We start from the raw sequence: 17,028 nt of genomic DNA, 5'->3' as shown, positions 1-17,028 counted from the left end.
ATGAAACTGCAGCCCAGAACATTCTATTCCTGCCTTCACCAAGGTTTTCCTATACATATTTCAGCTTTCAGCTTAAATTGGTCCACAGGAAGCCCTTCCCTGACCTCACAATGTAGGTTAGTTTTACTATATTGCCACAATTTATTGTGCCTTTTGTGACACTAATCACAGTTGTTTGCTTGTTTGACAGCTGTCTCCGTTAAGAGTCTATAAGCTCCATGAGATCAGACAGTTTCTGTTTTTGTTGATGTTTTGCATATAGTAGACACTCAGTAAGTACTTATTGGATAAATGCAAGAATGAATGTATTTTAAAGAAAACAATACCTTCTTTTCTCTAGGGCTGTTATCAATTTTATCAAAAAAGCACTCAGTATGCTTGGATACTTCAGTACTAACGATGCATTTTCACCCTTTTAGAATATATCTTCCAACACATTTTTTGGCAACTAGTTATATTCAGTACACTTTTAAAAATAATTATAACTTGAAATGTCCACCAATTTTCAGATAATAACTTTATCATACCTACCAGTCTTTTCCAGTATTACAAGATTAAACTACATTATTCCTCAGAAAAATAAAACTAAAACAAATAAAACTCAAAACCTGGTAAAAAAAATTGAAAGAAACATTTAAAAATTAGAAACTTTATTTCATTATAAAATCTCCAATATGAATATAAATATGGCACAAAAGTAGTCAAAATGTATAATGCTATTTAAGAAAGACAAATGAAATATTTTTAGATTTGTACCACTGTTACATCCTATTAAGCAAGACTTAGTAAAATGAATGAATTTCATAAGTTTATCTTACTCTTTATTTTGCAACCTGGAATATATTGTATTTGTCTAAAAATAACTTTTCCAATAATATGATTTAGAGGAGTAAATGTATAGGAATACACTATTTCCTTTAAAAAAATGATCAGGCAATTACGCATTGTGAATCCATTATTTGATTGTTTGGTAGTCAGTCTATTGTAGTGTGTGTGTGTATATATATATATATATATATATATATATATATATATATATATATATATATATAAAACAATACATATACAAAAGATTTTTTTTTTAGGAGTTTTTTTTTTTTTTTTGCTGTCCACAGGCCTCTCACTGTTGTGGCCTCTCCCGTTGCAGAGCACAGGCTCCAGACGCGCAGGCTCAGCGGCCATGGCTCACAGGCCCAGCTGCTCCACGGTATGTGGGATCCTCCCAGACCGGGGCACGAAGCCCTGTCCCCTGCATCGGCAGGCAGACTCTCAACCACTGAGCCACCAGGGAAGCCCTAGGAGTTTTTTTTTTAACTTTTATACAGCAGGTTCCTATTAGTCATCCATTTTATACATAGTGTATACATGTCAATCCCAATCGCCCAATTAATTACACCCCCCCCCCACCCCCCACCACTTCCTCCCTTGGTGTCCACACGTTCGTTCTCTACATCTGTGTCTCTATTTCTGCCCTGCAAACTGGTTCATCTGTACCATTTTTCTAGGCTCCACATATATGTGCTAATATGCGGTATTTGTTTTACTCTTTCCAACTTACTTCATTCTGTATGACAGTCTCTAGATTCATACACGTCTCTACAAATGACCCAAGTTCGTTCCTTTTTATGGCTGAGTAATATTCCATTGTATATATGTACCACAACTTTTTAATCCATTCGTCTGTCGATGGGCATTTAGGTTGATTCCATGATCTGGCTATTGTAAATAGCGAAGCAATGAACATTGGGGTGCATGTGTCTTTTTGAATTACGGTTTTCTCTGGGTATATGCCCAGGAGTGGGATGGTTGGGTCATATGGTAATTCTATTTTTAGTTTTTTAAGGAACGTCCATACTGTTCTCCATAGTGGCTGTAACAATTTACATTCCCACCAACAGTGCAAGAGTGTTCCCTTTTCTCACACCCTCTCCAGCATTTCTTGCTTGTAGGTTTTCTGATGATGCCCATTCTAACTGGTGTGAGGTGATACCTCATTGTAGTTTTGATTTGCATTTCTCTAATAACTAGTGATGTTGAGCAGCTTTTCATGTGCTTCTTGGCCATCTGTATGTCCCCTTTGTAGAAATGTCTATTTATGTCTTCTGCCCATTTTCTGATTGGGTTTTTTTTTTTTTTTAATGTTGAGCTGCATGAGCTGCTTATATATTTTGGAGATTAATCCTTTGTCCGCTGATTAGTCTGTAAACATTTTCTCCCATTCTGAAGGTTGTCTTTTCGTCTTGTTTGCAGTTTCCTTTGCTTTGCAAAAGCTTTTAAGTTTCATTAGGTCCCATTTGTTTATTTTTGTTTTTATTTCCATTACTCTACCAGGTAGATCAAAAAAGATCTTGCTGTGATTTATGTCAAAGAGTATTCTGCCTATGTTTTCCTCTAAGAGTTTTAGTGTCTGGTCTTACATTTAGGTCTCTAATCCATTTTGAGTTTACTTTGTGTATGGTGTAAAGGAGTGTTCTAATTTCATTCTTTTACATGTAGCTGTCCAATTTTCCCAGCACCAATTATTGAAGAGACTGTCTTTTCTCCATTGTATATACCTGCCTCCTTTGTCATAGATTAGTTTACCATAGGTGCGTGGGTTTATCTCTGGGCTTTCTATCCTGTTCCATTGATTTATATTTCTCTTTTTGTGCCAGTAACATATTGTCTTGATTACTGTAGCTTTGTAGTATAGTCTGAAGTCAGCGAGTCTCATTGTTCCAGCTCCATTTTTTCCCCTCAAGACTGCTTTGGCTATTCAGGGTCTTCTGTGTCTCCATACAAATTTTAAGATTGTTTGTTCTAGTTTTGTGAAAAATGCCATTGGTAATTTGATAGAGATTGCATTGAATCTGTAGATTGCTTTGGGTAGTATAGTCATTTTCACAAAATTGATTCTTCCAATACAAGAACATGGTATATCTCTACATCTGTTTGTATAATCTTTAATTTCTTTCATCAGTGTCTTATAGTTTTATGCATATAGGTCTTTTGTCTCCTTACGTAGATTCCTAGGTATTTTATTCTTTTTGTTGCAATGGTAAATGGGAGTGATTCCTTAATTTCTCTTTCATATTTTTCATCCATAGTGTATAGGAATGCAAGAGAATTCTATGCATTAATTTTGTATCCTGTAACTTTACCACATTCATTGATTACCTCTAGTAGTTTTCTGGTGGCATCTTTAGCATTCTCTATGTATAGTATCATCATGTCATCTGCAAACAGTGACAGTTTTACTTCTCCTTTTCCACTTTGGATTCCTTTTATTTCTTTTTCTTCTCTGATTGCCGTGGCTTGGACCTCCAAAACAACATTGAATAATAGTGGTGAGAGTGGACATCCTTGTCTTGTTCCTGATCTTAGAGGAAATGTTTTCAGTTTTTCACAATTTAGAATGATGTTTGCTGTGGGTTTGTCGTATATCGCCTTTATTATGTTGAGGTAGGTTCCCTATATGCCCACTTTCTGGAGAGTTTTTTATCATCAATGGGTGTTGAATTTTGTCAAAAGCTTTTTCTGCATCTATTGAGATGATCATGTGGTTTTTCTTCTTCAATTTGTTAATATGGTGTATCACATTGATTGATTTGCGTATATTGAAGAATCCTTGCATCCCTGTGATGAATCCCAATTGATCATGGTGTATGATCCTTTTAATGTCTTGTTGGATTCTGTTTGCTAGTATTTTGTTGAGGATTATTGCACCTATAGTCATCATTCATACTGGTTTATAATTTTCTTTTTTTTGTAGTATCTATGTCTTGTTTTGTTACCAGGGTGATGGTGTACTCACAGAATGAGTTTGGGAGTATTCCTTCCTCTGCAATTTTTTGGAAGAGTTTGAGAAGGCTAGGTGTTAGCTCTTGTCTAAATGATTGATAGAATTCACCTGTGAAACCATCTGGTCCTGGACTTTTGTTTGTTGGAAGATTTTTAATAACAGTTTCAATTTCATTACTTCTGATTGGTCTGTTCATATTTTCTATTCCTTCCTGGTTCAGTCTTGGAAGGTTATACATTTCTAAGAATTTGTCCATTTCTTCCACGTTGTCCATTTTATTGGCACAGAGTTGCTTGTAGTAATCTCTTATAATCTTTTATATTTCTGCAGTGTCAGTTGTGATTTCTCCTTTTTCATTTCTAATTTTATTAATTTGAGTCCTCTCCCTCTTTTTCTTGATGAGTCTGGCTATGGGTTTATCAGTTTTGTTTATCTTCTCAAAGAACCAGGTTTTAGTTTTATTGATCTTTGCTATTGTATTTTTGCTTCTATTTCATTTATTTCTGCTCTGAAACTGATGATTTCTTTCCTTCTGCTAACTTTGGATTTTCTTTGTTCTTCTTTCTCTGGTTCCTTTAGGTGTAATGTTAATTGTTTATTTGTGATTTTTCTTATTTTTTGAGGTAGGCTTGTATGGCTATAAACTTCCCTCTTAGAACTGCTTTTGCTGCATCTCATAGGTTTTGTATTGATGTGTTTTCATTGTCATTTGTCTCTAGGTATTTTTTGATTTCCTCTTTGATTTCTTCAGTGATCTCTTGGTTATTTAGTAACGTATTGTTTAGCCTCCATGTGTTTGTGCTTTTAACGTTTTTTTTTCCTGTAATTTATTTCTAATCTCATAGCGTTGTGGTCAGAAAAGATGCTTGATATGATTTCAATTTTTTTAAATTTACTGAGGCTTTATTTGTGACACAAGATGTGATCTATGCTGGAGAATGTTCCATGCACACTTGAGAAGAAAGTGTAATATGCTTTTTTTGGATGGAATTTCCTATAAATATCAATTAAATCTATCTGGTCTATTGTGTCATTTAAAGCCTGTGTTTCCCTTTTTTTTTTTTTTTCGCAGTTCATGGGTCTCTCACTGTTGTGGTCTCTCCCATTGCGGAGCACAGGCTCTGGATGCCCAGGCTCAGCGGCCATGGCTCACTGGCCCAGCCTCTCCGCAGCATGTGGGATCTTCCCGGACCGGGGCATGAACCCGTGTCCCCTGCATCGGCAGGCGGACTCTCAACCATTGCGCCACCAGGGAAGCCCTTGTGTTTCCTTTTCAATTTTCTGCTTGGATGACCTTTCCATTGGTGTAAGTGAGGTGTTAAAATCCCCCACTATTATTGTGTTACTGTCGATTTCCTCTTTTATAGCTGTCAGCAGTTGCCTTATGTATTGAGGTGCTCTTATATTGGGTGCATATATATTTATAATTTTTATATCTTCTTGGATTGACACATTGATCATTATGTAATGTCCTTCCTTGTCTCTTGTAACAGTCTTTATTTTAAAGTCTATTTTAACTGATATGAGTCTTGCTACTCCAGCTTTCTTTGGATTTCCATTTGCATGGAATATCTTTTTCCATCCCCTCACTTTCAGTCTGAATGTGTCCCTAGGTCTGAAGTGGGTCTATTGTAGACAGCATATTAATGGGTCTTGTTTTTGTATCCATTCAGCAAGCCTGTGTCTTTTGGTTGGAGCATTTAATCCATTCACATTTAAGGTAATTCTTGATGTGTATGTTCCTATTACCATTTACTTAATTGTTTTGGGTTTGCTTTTTTAGGTCCTTTTCTTCTCTTGTGTTTCCCACTTAGAGAATTTCCTTTAGCATTTGTTGTAGAGCTCATTTGGTGGTGCTGAATTCTCTTAGCTTTAGCTTGTCTGCAAAGCTTTTGATTTCTCTGTTGAATCTGAATGCGATCCTTGCTGGGTAGAGTAATCTTGGTTGAAGGTTCTTCCCTTTCATCACTTTAAGTACATCATGCCACTCCCATCTGGCTTGTAGAGTTTCTGCTGAGAAATCAGGTGTAAACCTTATGGGAGTTCCCTTGTATGTTATTTGTCATTTTTCCCTTGCTGTTTTCAATAATTTTTCTTTGTCTTTAATTTCTGCCAATTTGATTACTATGTGTCTCAGCATGTTTCTCCTTGGGTTTATCTTGTATGGGACTCTCTGAACTTCCTGGACTTGGGTGGCTATTTCCTTTCCCATGTTAGGGAAGTTTTCGACTATAATCTCTTCAAGTATTTTCTCTGGTCCTTTCTTCTCCTTCTGGGACCCCTTTAATGTGAATGCTGTTGTGTTTAATGTTGTCCCAGAGTTGTCTGAGGCTCTCTTCATTTCTTTTCATTCTTTTTTCTTTATTCTGTTCCACAGCAGTGAATTCCACCATTCTGTCTTCCAGGTCACTTATCCGTTCTTCTGCCTCAGTTATTCTGCTATTGATTCCTTCTCATGTATTTTTCATTTCAGTTATTGTGTTGTTCATCTCTGTTTGTTTGTTCTTTAATTCTTCTAGATCTTTGTTAAACATTTCTTGCATCTTCTCAATATTTGCCTCCATTCTCTTTCCTGGATCATCTTCAGTATCATTATTCTGAATTCTTTTTCTGGAAGGTTGCCTATCTCCACTGCATTTAGGTGTTTTTCTGGGGTTTTACCTTGTTCCTTCACCTGGTATGTAGCCCTCTGCCTTTTCATATTGTCTGTCTTTCTGTGAATGTAGGTTTTGTTCCACAGGCTGCAGGATTCTAGATCTTCTTGCTTCTGCTGGCTGCCCTCTGGTGGATGAGGTTATCTAAGAGGCTTGTGCAAGTTTCCCGATGGGAGGGACTGGTGGTGGGTAGAGCTGGCTGTTGCTTTGGTGGGCAGAGCTCAGTAAAACTTTAATCTACTTGTCTGCTGATGGATGGGGCTGGGTTCCCTCCCTGTTGGTTGTTTGGTCTGAGGTGACCCAACACTGAAGCCTAACCGGGCTCTTTGTTGGGGCTAATGGCAGACTCTGGGAGGGCTCACGCCAAAGAGTACTTCCCAGAACTTCTCCTGCCAGTGTCCTTGCCCTCATGGTGACACACAGCCAGCCCCCATGCCTGCAGGAGACCCTCCAACACTAGCAGGTAGGTCTGGTTCAGTCTCCTATGGCGTCACTGTTCCTTCCCCTGGGTCCTGATGAGCACACTACTTTGTATGTGCCCTCCAAGAATGGAGTCTGTGTTTCCCCCAGTCCTGTTGAAGTCCTGCAATCAATTCCTGCTAGCCTTCAAAGTCTGATACTCTAGGAATTCCTCCTTCCATTGCTGGATCCCTAGATTGGGAAGCCTGATGTGGGGCTGAGAACTTTCACTCCAGTGGATGGACTTCTGTGGTATAAGTGTTCTCCAGTTTGTGAGTCACCCACCCAGCAGTTATGGGATTTGATTTTATTGTGATTGTGCCCCTCCTACTGTCCCATTGTGGCTTCTCCTCTGTTTGGATGTGGGGTATCTTTTTTGGTGAGTTCCAGTGTCTTCCTGTTGATTATTGTTCAGCAGTTAGTTGTGATTCTGGCGTTCTTATAAAAGGGAGTGAGAGCACATCCTTCTCTGTTATCTTGAACCAATCTCCCCCCTATTGTAGTATTGAAATTGGAGTTTCACTTTGATAGCTAGTCAGTTGATAACAACCAAATTAAAGTGCACAGAAGAGTCAGGGATTACTTTGAACTGAAACATAAAGAGACTTAATTCTTAATAGAATAGCAACATTAAATGGTGATACAGAGAACACTGTTCAGTAGGAGTGAATCTTTGAAAAGAAAATCATCACAGATTTGCCTCAAGGAACAATAAAAATACATTATAATAACAGGGGAAATGGAATAGAGTTACACAATAATTTGAATCTCATTTCACTTTGTATTTTAAGATAGTTGTACAAATTTCTCATGAATTGCCTCAATCTAGTGTTCATTTGTTTATGACATTATTGTTTATCATAAACGAATGTTATGGAGCCACTAGATGATATTAAAAATGAAATTGAATCTATTCTTACTCAATTTCTGGTGTCTTTTAAAATGTTCTTTGTGTAATCCAAAACCATTCTGACTAAACTGAAATAGTTCTCATTTTAAAAGCTGCACTCAGGAAGACTGATACTGATAGCTTGTGAACAAGGAGATAAGGACAGGAAAGTGACTAGAAAGACAGGTTTAGGATTATTACTAGTAAAATGAATTCAGTTAGGAGCTGCCATATAATGAGAAACTTTAAGAAGTGAGGGAAGAAACAAAGCAAAAATTCCTCTGCAAATCTGAGAATAAGACAACAATTTGGCTATGTTAAGAAGAGATAAACAATGAAAACACAAATGTCCATTGGTGGTGTTGTTATTTTGTTGTGCATTTGATAGGAAATTGTAATTCTTAAGATTTTATTGACTTAAGCTACTTGAGATAATCTCAAGAAGCCAACTAATGGCTAATATATTTGTAACGTTTTTAGTGGGTTTTTTTCTGTAGATTAATTCTAAGCAATCATGACATTTGAGAATATAAAAAAACCCTGCAAAATAGCTATGTAGCCACCTTAATTATATTATCTAATTTTTTAAATTTCATTTTCAACCTAATTAATTTAGGTTATTCATGAATAGTAGAAAGCAAATGATGTTACTCTGCAATAAATACAATCCATTATTTGGAAATAACTTCTATAAAAAAATATTCTCAGGATGAGAGGAACTATTAAAGAGTTCGCAACCAGTGTACTTATAAGAGCTCGGCTGGAAATCAGAAGGGAACTAGTTTTTTTAAGAACATAATTCTTGATGGATACTTTAAAGATGATATCTTTTTCTCAAAACAATCTTAAGGGGGAAATGAAGCACCAAGATATTATAAGGTCACTAAATAAGGAGGTGTTAGATGTACATATTTCTGATTTCAAAGTGACTATTTTATGATACCACCTAATGGATAAAATTCTCATTTATAATTTTTAACTTGATGAACATTGTTGCTCATTGTTTTGCTACAGAGCTACTTCTAACCACATAACAGCTGTTTTTAAATGTGAATTACTTTAAACAAAACAGTTTCTGACAGAGCACATAGAGTATGGGCAGCCCTAAAGCAATATCTCACACCCTTAAGGGTCTTTAGATAAAAAAGAAATGGAAGATTTTAAAATAATTTTCCCTTCAAATAGCTCAAACTCAAGAATCTTATGGGCTTGTGTGTGTGTGAAGGGCAGATGGAGGATTCAAACCCCCAAACAAACATTTCTGTTTAGAACATTTAAAAGAATTTGGGACTTTATTTATCTTAGTCACAGAAAGTATGATTCAAAAGAAATATACTGAAAGAGCTGTGCCTTGTCTAAGTTAGTGAAAATACCATCAATAAATACATAAAGCATTCTAACTCTTGATTCTTCCAGTGTTTGGACTAATTAACAAGGAACAGCTGAAAAAAAAAATTATTGGTATCAAGGAAGTGAAGGAGCTAGGAGATTTGTAATATACTTGAGCACGTAATTTAGGGATTAAGAAAAGAGGCACAGTTGACAAGTCCTATTCAGTGATGCTAATGGGAGAAGCCAAAATCTTTGGACTCTGAGAATCATTTCTCACCCCAGGCCTGTTATGGTTCAATGTACAGAACTGTTTTCTGTTGCTCTGCACAAACCCTAACAGTGAAAATCACTTTTCAATTTGACTCTCTTGCTTCCAGCCTAATTTAAAAGATCTGTGTCTCAGGAAACAGATAAGAGAATAAGAAAGTGGCAGAGAAAAAAGTACTAGGTAAACCATATGCATAGAGATTAAAAGGTTTTTCTCTCTAGCATTGCATCTTATAAAAATGGCTGGAATGAGCTGTCTACTGGAGCAGTGAGTAGCCTTGCTGAAAATCAGAAGAGTGACCTAATAGAGCCAATCTTCAAGAACTGGAAAGAAATGCTTTTGTGCCCACGAGAAACTCTGGTCTTAGTGCAGGGGGCGAGGCCTCTGAACGCAGCCCCCTATGACCAAGTGGAACTAGACTGAGCACAGAGGAAAAGAAAAAAGTTTGGAGACTCCTGAAGTTGTAAACCTGAGGCCCACATGTAAACCTGGGTGGAAGCAGTAACCTGGGCCACAGACGCCAGCCGAAGCCCCCAATGCTACGCTCTGGTGCAGAGAAGGCTAGTGCTCAGCGTCCTGCATGACTCAGATACGACGCCCAGCCCTCAGGCAACTACACCTGACCTGGAAGCCCCTGACAGGAGGCGGCCCCTAAGGTGTCTCTGGGACCCAAGGAGAGGAGACATTGACAGGACGCCTGGACCTCAGGTGACTTCGTGACAGGACGGCAGACTGAGTCGTGTGGCTGACAGTGTCTTGGTGTTCCAGCTGGGTGTCAGGCCTGAAGCTCTGAGGTGGGAGAGCCGAGTTCAGGACATTGGACCACAAGAGACCCTTTGGTCCCAAGTAAAATAAATTGGCGAGAGCTCTCCCAAGAGATCTCTGTTTCAATGCTAAGACCCAGCTCCACCCAGTGGCCAGCAAGCTCCAGCGCTGGACACCCCATGCCAAACGACTAGCAAGACAGGAACACAACCCCACCCATTAGCAGAAAGGCTGCCTAAAATCATACTAAGTTCACAGGCACACCAAAACACACCACTGGATGTGGTCCTGCCCACCAGAAAAACAAACTCCAGCCTCATCCAACAGAACACAGGCACCAGTTCCCTCCACCAGGAAGCCTACACAACCCACTGAATCAAACATACCCACAGTGGGCAGACACCAAAAACAACAGGAACTACAAACCTGCAGCCTGTGAAAAGGAGACCCCAAACACAGTAAGTTAAGAAAAATGGGAAGACAGAGGAATATGCAGTACATGAAGGAGCAAGATAAAGACCCACGAGACCAAAAAAATGAATAGGAAATAGGCAGTCTACTTGAAAAAGAATTCAGAGTAATGAGAGTAAAGACGATCCAACATCTTGGAAATAGAATGGAGAAAATACAAGAAACGTTTAATAAGGATCTAGAAGAGCTAAAGAGCAAACAAATAATGATGAACAACACAATAAATGAAATTAAAAATTCTCTAGAAGGTATCAATAGTAGAACAACTGAGGCAGAAGAATGGATAAGTAATCTGGAAGATAAAATAGTGGAAATTAAGAAAAGATTGAAAAGAATTGAGGATAGTATCAGAGACCTCTGGGACAGCATTAAACGTACCAAGATTATAATTATAGGGGTCCCAGAAGAAGAGAAAAAGAAAGGGACTGAGAAAATATTTGAAGAGATTATAGTTGAAAACTTCCCTAATATGGGAAAGGAAATAGTCAATCAAGGCAGGAAGTGCAGAAAGTCCCATATAGGATAAATCCAAGGAGAAACATGCCGAGACACATAGTAATCAACTATCAAAAATTAAATACAAAGAAACAATATTAAAAGCAGCAAGGGAAAAGCAACAAATAACATACAAGGGAATCCTCATAAGGTTAACAGCTGATCGTTCAGCAGAAACTCTGCAAGCCAGAAGGGAGTGACAGGACATACTGAAAGTGATGAAAGGGAAAAACCTACAACCAAGATTACTCTACCCAGCAAGGATCTCATTCAGATTTGATGCAGAAATTATAACCTTTACAGACAAGTAAAAGTTAAGAGAATTCAGCACCACCAAACCAGCTTTAAAACAAATGCTAAAGGAACTTTTCCAGGCAGGAAACACAAGAGAGGAAAAGATCTACAAAAACAAACCCAAAACAATTTAAAAAATGGTAATAAGAACATACATATCAATCACTACCTTAAATGTAAATGGATTAAATGCTCCAACCAGAGACATAGACTCCATGAATGGATACAAAAAAAAAACACCTGTATATATGCTGTCTACAAGAGACCCATTTCTGACCTAGGGACACATTCAGACTGAAAGTGAGGGGATGGAAAAAGATATTCCAGGCAAATGGAAATCAAAAGAAAGCTGGAGTAGCAATTCTCACATCAGACAAAATAGACTTTAAAATAAAGACTATTACAAGAGACAAAGAAGGACAGTACATAATGATCAAGGGATAAATCCAGGAAGAAGATATAACAATTGTAAATATTTATGCACCCAATATAGAAGCACCTCAATACATAAGGCAAATGCTAACAGCCATAAAAGGGGAAATGGACAGTAACACAATAATAGTAGGGGACTTTAACATCCCACTTTCACTAATGGAGGTATCAACCAAAATGAAAATAGATAAGGAAACACAAGCTTTAAATGACACATTAAACAAGGTGGACTTAACTGATATTTATAGGACATTCCATCCAAAAACAACAGAATACACTTTCTTGTCAAGTGCTCATGGAACATTCCCCAGGAGAGAGCATATATACATATATATATATATTTTTTTTATTTTTTATTTTTATTTTTATTTTTTTTGCTGTACACGGGCCTCTCACTGTTGTGGCCTCTCCCATTGTGGAGCACAGGCTCCAGACGCGCAGGATAAGCGGCCATGGCTCACGGGCCCAGCCGTTCTGCGGATGTGGGTTCTTCCCGGACTGGGGCACGAACCCGTGTCCCCTGCATCGGCAGGTGGACTCTCAACCACGGTGCCACCAGGGAAGCCCAAGAGCATATATAGGATCACAAATCAGGCCTTGGTAAATTTAAGAAAATTGAAATTGTATCAAGTATCTTTTCTGACCACAATGCTATGAAGCTAGATATCAATTATAGGAAAAAAACTGTAAAAAATACAAACACATGGTGGCTAAACAATACACTACTAAATTACCAAGAGATCACTGATAAAATCAAAGAGGATATCAAACCTATCTAGAAACAAATGACAATAAAAACACGATGTCCCCAAACCTATGGGACTCAGCAAAAGCAGTTCTAAGAGGGAAGCTTATAGCAATGCAATCCTACCTCAAGAATCAAAAAAAATAAACAACCTAACCTCACCTAAAGCAGTTATAAAAATAACAAAAAACCCACAAAGTTAGCAGAAGGAAAGAAATCATAAAGATCAGATCAAAAATAAATGAAGAAGAAATGAAGGAAACAGTAGCAAAGATCAATAAAACTAAAAGCTGGTTCTTTGAGAAGATACGCAAAACCGATAAACCATTAGCCAGGCTCATGAAGAAAAAAAGGGAGAAGACTCAAATCAGTAGAATTAGAAATGAAAAAGAAGAACTAACAACTGACAATGCAGAAATACAAAGAGTCATAAGGGATTACTACAAGTAACTCTATGCCAATAAAATGACAACCTGGAAGAAATGGACACATTCTCAGAAAAGCACAACCTTCTGAGACTAAACCAGGAAGAAACAGAAAATATAAACAGACGAATCAGAAGCACTGAAATTGAGACTGTGATTAAAAACGTTCCAACAAACAAAAGACCAGGACAAGATGGCTTCGCATGTGAATTCTATCAAACATTTAGAGAAGAGATAACACCTATCCTTCTCAAACTCTTCCAAAATATAGCAGAGGAAGGAACACCCCTAAACTCATTCTACGAGGCCACCATCACCCTGATACCAAAACCAGAAAAAGAGATCACAAAAAAAGAAAACTACAGACCAATATCACTGATGAACATAGATGCAAAAATCCTCATCAAAATACTAGCAAACAGAATCGAACAGCACATTAAAAGGATCATACACTATGATCAAGTGGGGTTTATCCCAAGAATGCAAAGATTCTTCAATATATGCAAATCAATCAATGTGATAAACCATATTAACAAACTGAAGGAGAAAAACGATATGATTATCTCAATAGATGCAGGAAAAAATTTTTGACAAAATTCAACACCCATTTATGATAAAAACTCTCCAGAAAGTAGGCATAGAGGGAACTTACCTCAACATAATAAAGGCCATGTATGACAAACCCAGAGCCAACATCATTCTCAATGGTGAAAAACTGAAACCGTTTCCTTTAAAATCAGGAACAAAGACAAGCATGCCCACTCTCACCACTATTATTCAACATAGTTTTGGAAGTTTTAGCCACAGCAATCAGAGAAGAAGAAGAAATAAAAGGAATCCAAATCGGGAAAGAAGAAGTAAAACTGTCACTGTTTGCAGATGATATGATATTATACATACAGAATCCTAAACATGCTACCAGAAAACTACTAAAGCTAATCAATTAATTTGGTAAAGCAGCAGGATACAAAATTAATGCAAAGAAATCTCTTGCATTCCTATATACTAATGATGAAAAATATGCAAGAGAAATTAAGGAAACACTCCCATTTACCATTGCAATAAAAAGAATAGTGTATCTAGGAATAAACCTACCTAAGGAGACAAAAGACCTATATGCATAAAAGTATAAGACACTGATGAAAGAAATTAAAGATTATACAAACAGATGTAGAGATATACCATGTTCTTGGATTGAAAGAATCAACACTGAAAATGACTCTACAACCCAAAGCAATCTACAGATTCAATGAAATTCCTACCAAACTACCGATGGCATTTTTCACACAATTAGAACAAAATATTTGACAATTTGTATGGAAACACAAAAGACCTGAGTAGCCAAAGCAATCCTGAGAAAGAAAAACGGAGTTGGAGGAATCAGACTCCCTGAATTCAGACTATACTACAAAGCTACAGTAATCAAGACAGATGGTACTGGCACAAAAACAGAAATATAGATCAACAAAACAGGAAAGCCCAGAGATAAACCCATGTACATATGGCCACCTTATCTTTGATAAAGGAGGCAAGACTATACAATGGAGAAAAGACAGTCTCTGCAATAAGTGGTGCTGGGAAAACTGGACAGCTGCATGTAAAAGAATGAAATTAGAACACTCCCTAACACCATACACAAAAATAAACTCAGAAATAGATTAAAGACCTAAATGTAGGGGCAGACACTATATAACTCTTAGAGGAAAACATACGAAGAACACTCTTTCACATAAATCACAGCAAGATCCTTTTTGACCTACCTCCTAGAGAAATGGAAATAAAAACAAAAATAAACAAATGGGACCTAATGAAACTTAAAAGCTTTTGCACAACAAAGGAAACCATAAACAAGAAGAAAAGACAACCCTCAGAATGGGAGAAAATATTTGCAAATGAAGCAACTGACAAAGGTTTAATCTCCAAAATTTACAAGCAGCTCATGCAGCTCAACAGCAAAAACACAAACAACCCAATCCAAAAATGGGCAGAAGACCTAAATAGACATTTCTCCAAAGAAGATATACAGATTGCCAACAAACACATGAAAGAATGCTCAACATCATTAATCATTAGAGAAATGCAAATCAAAACTACAATGAGATATCACCTCACACTTGTCAGAATGGCCATCATCAAAAAATCTAGAAACAATAAATGCTGGAGAGGGTGTGGAGAAAAGGGAACCCTCTTGCACTGTGGGTAGGAAATGTCAATTGTCCCAGACGCTGTGGCGAACAGTATGGAGGTTACTTAAAAGCTAGAAATACAGCTATCATACGACCTAGCAATCCCACTACTGGGCATATACCCTGAGAAAACAATAATTCAAAAAGAGTCATGTACCACAATGTTCATTGCAGCACTATTTACAATAGCCAGGACATGGAAGCAACCTAGGTGTCCATTGACAGATGAATGGATAAAGAAGATATGGCACATATATACAATGGAATATTACTCAGCCATAAAAAGAAACAAAATAGAGTTATTTGTAGTGAGGTGGATGGACCTAGATACTGTCATACAGAGTGAAGTAAGTCAGAAAGAGGAAAACAAATACCGTATGCTAACCCATACATATGGAATCTAAAAAAAAAACAAAAAAGAAAAGAAATTGTTCTCATGAACCTAGGGGCAAGACAGGAATAAAGACGTAAACACAGAAAATGGACTTGAGGTCACGGGAAAGGGGAAGGGTAACCTGGGACGAACTGTGCAAGTAGCATTGACATATATACAATACCAAATGTAAAATAGATAGCTAGTGGGAATTAGCAGCTACATAGCACAGGGAGATCAGCTTGGTGCTTTGTGATCACCTAGAGGGGTGGGATAGGGAGGGTGGGAGGGATTTGCAAGAGGGAGGGGATATGGGGATATATGTATACATATAGCTGATTTTCTTTGTTATACAGCAGAAACTAACACACCATCATAAAGCAATTATACTCCAATAAAGATGTTTAAAAAAAAATGGCTGGAAAGATTTTTTCCCATGGAAGGTAAATTTGGAATGGTCTGACTTCGAGCACTGCCTGTACAGTGCACATTAATTCACTTTGGAGAAACCTGATGGTATCTAAACAAGATAGCAAAGAGGCCCATGTAACTACACGTTGCAAGAGATAGGCCATACATATTAAGAACTTTGGGCAGAGAAAATAGTGACTTCAAATAAAAGTTGAAAATCAAAATTCACAAGTGTGGTGGTCTGAATTACAACTATTGCTTTGCAATCTAACTGCTTCTCAGGTAGGCAATTCTATCAATAGATAGCCTACCTAAGGCTGAAGGATATCAGAGGTTATTTATTTAGTGATGGTTAATGACTATCATTTTCAAACAGAGAATGCTTTTTAATACAATAATGCACTTTGTTAATAACACAATTTCCTCATATTATTTTATGCTTATGTAATGCTTCTAAATTGAATACAACTTTTTTTTGAAATTTAAAGTTGGCTACAATTTGAGTCATCTGGGAGGTGAAGAAAGGGTGAATTCTTGGTAGAACTGATTTCTGATTTAGGGGAAAAAAAATCTTAATCTGCATGTTTGGAAAGAAAGGCAAAATTCATCCCTATCATCCCATCCATCACCGAGTTGGGAGCTCAGAGCAACAAATAGCTAAATTGCTCTGCTTAAGTAACAGGTACTTTGAGACTCACCCTTTACATACTGGAGTGGGCGACTAGGGAGTAGGGAAATGAGGGCTGAAGATCCTGATAGGGAAAAGACTAGATAGAGATGGGGAAGGGTCTGGGCTAAGGAGAGGGAACTGGAGAGAGAGATGCAATCGTTCCAGTGATGGGAATTACCAGGAAAATTTTAGGACAGTGAAGGTTTATTTAATCTTAAATTATTCTGGATTGTGCAATAATCCTCTTTGGTTATCCCTTGTTCTAAGGTTTTTGTGAGAATGAAGGCAAGTGATCCAAATAAAGAGCAGACTAAGGAGTTGAGAAAGGGTAGCAGCCTCTGGATCTCACAACAGAGATGACTCTAAAAGCAGGAATTC

General features: G+C 37.4%; 1 protein-coding gene across 3 annotated transcripts in view; it reads right to left on the bottom strand.

The window, feature by feature from the left end:
- CSMD3 (CUB and Sushi multiple domains 3) overlaps positions 1-17,028 on the bottom strand; it is a gene marked incomplete at its 5' end in the record, with an annotated part of 1,071,061 nt that overhangs the window by 395,473 nt on the left and 658,560 nt on the right. The gene's annotated exons all lie outside the window — the stretch shown is intronic.

Source organism: Stenella coeruleoalba, assembly GCF_951394435.1.
Source record: "Stenella coeruleoalba genome assembly, chromosome: 17".
In the NCBI taxonomy this organism is placed as follows: Eukaryota; Metazoa; Chordata; class Mammalia; order Artiodactyla; family Delphinidae; genus Stenella; species Stenella coeruleoalba.
Note: the sequence above shows the minus strand (reverse complement) of the source record. Positions and strands in the feature narration are given on the sequence as shown.